Raw genomic sequence first — 2378 nt, forward strand, 5'->3', positions numbered from 1 at the left:
GACATAAGCTTGTGATACAAACTGTTTTCTTGCTTTGTGGACTATTAATTCACGTACACGTAATTACTTGAATATTCTTTGAGATCACTAACATGCCGAGGCAATTCCCACTGATGCAGATATGATATAATCTCATCCAGGAGGCTTGAAACATTAATGGTTTAGTCTTGTGAATTTTAACAGTTCTCTGTCATCGTGTAACAAAACCAACAACTGGTACAACTTCTTAACCTGTGGTTTCAGTCTCTGCTAGCTCATACTGCATGTTTATTTTGGACAGTCTTTTGTTAAGCATGGTGCTTGTACTGGTTTCAATAAAATGTTACCATGAAAGGACTTTCGGCTTTTCATTTATTGTCTTGCCCCCCAAGTCACCGATACCCGCCTAGCTCAGCTTGTACGAGTCACATGTGGATTCAGCCATCCACCTGACCTAGAAAAGTGGGGGGCACACAGGAATCTCATGGCACCCCAGGGGGAAGGAAAAGAGCATAAGTTTATGACAACATATACGACTGCGTCTAACGATAAAAGGCTTGTTGTAGAAAATATCAACAAATAATACTAGGTGTGGAGGGAGTTACTTTGAATTATGAACCCTTTGAAAGGGAGAATTAGAAATTAGGTATGTATATTTCCAAAGCAATGGGATTGTTTTGTTTTCCGTTCGGATATTTAGTTTCAAAAAAATTAGAAGTTCTCATGAAATATTGTTTACTTATTAAACTTTGAAAACTCATCCTTTTTTTTGTACAGACTACAGGCTGAATAGGTGTCTATCAGAGTGCATAGAAATCACTAATATATATTTAAGAGTTTGCCAAGTATTTGTGGCTAAACATGTAGCAATAGTCACTATTTGGATTGTGGAAGAAGTCGTTTATACTTTCCTGTCTTGAAGAGTCTCACATGGAGAGTATAAAATAAAAAATCTTTACTCTTCACATTTGGTCCCTTTAGCCGCTCCAGCAGCTAAATGATAAAATTTTTCTCCGTCCCTAGAAACTATATTTTGTCCTTTTTTCTCATCAGTAAGTGCTTCAGCCGCAGCACGGCCACCATCTGTGGCATCAGGGCACCCCGAGGGGCTGCTGAACCCTTGCGTCTTGTGTTTTTAGCTGTGCCAGGGAGCCAACTGGCTTGCACCTGTTGGTGCTGAGCACCAGGGAACTTCTGCACTGCGCCCCTTACCCTTGACTTGAGCTCTGCCCCTCTGCAGTGTGAAAGCTCCCGGCTCAAGTTGCCCTTTTGGAGTTCCAGGAAGGAAAAAGCAAAGAGTCTAGGTGAAGTCCAAAGCCAAGAGAGGGAGAGGGGCGTGTGTGGTAGGGGCGCTAGCCTGAGCCTCTTGGGCCTGCTTGAGCCCAGTTCCAGTGGCCTTGGATTGAGTAAGGGTCGGAGTACCAAGTAGGGTACTTGAGGACTGTTCAGCCATGCCGGCTGTAGCATTGGGGACCTGTGGCGGGCAGGGCGACTTCTCAGTTTGTGGGGTTGGTCAGCCTTTTGTTGGCGTGATGAATGGTGTGATTTCCTTCTATTCCACCAACCTCGTTAGCTGTTCTTTCCCACATCACTCGTTTGTTCGTTCATTCCTTGTGGCATAGCAGATTGAACCCAAGGCCTTCACATTGAGCTACATTCCTGGCCCTTTGTATTATTTTTTATTTTGAGGCGGGTTTTTCTCTAAGTCACTAAGTTGTCCAGTCAGGTCTTGAACTCAGGATCCTGCTTCTCTGCCTCCCAGAGTGCCGTCTTTTCATTCTTTCCACTGTGACCAGGCTAAGAAATTCCCAGATTCGATTCTAATAGGGGGAGACACCCTTCTCATTTCCCACTGTAGCTTTAAACTAAAAGTATCGACATCACACTAGACTGACTTTTATCACCTTAAAAAAAAAATGACCACGAGTCCATACTAAAGTGACCAACACAGCTGTGAGCAGAGGCTTCGTCTGCAGACAGGAAAATAAACAACCTTGTAGCATTTTTCTTCCTTTTGTTTATTTGCATTCTTTCCTCTTTTCTAATGCTATGCTAGTTGTTTAAAGATTTTTTTTTTTTTTTTTTTTTTTTAAGGAATATTTAGTTCAACGGGCAGCAGGCTTCGTAGTATAAAAGGCATTTGAGATGCTTTTTGAACGCTGTTGATCTGGGCAGGCAGCCAAGGTATGGAAGGAATGCTTCTGTTGGTGGAGGCCAGAGGCTGGGCTGTGTTCGTAGGTGAGGCTGGCGTTCTGGACCGGTAGGGAGTCCTGCGCATAGGTGTAGTTAGTGTAGGAAGCAGTGGCAGGTGGAACCAGAGTTAACGCGACATTCAGTGTGTGTCAACAGATACATGCATTCCGAAAGTACTGAGAAAATACAAGTCATTCTGCTCCTTT

Source organism: Octodon degus, unplaced genomic scaffold (genome assembly GCF_000260255.1).
Source record: "Octodon degus isolate 3935 unplaced genomic scaffold, OctDeg1.0 scaffold00102, whole genome shotgun sequence".
Lineage (NCBI taxonomy): Eukaryota > Metazoa > Chordata > Mammalia > Rodentia > Octodontidae > Octodon > Octodon degus.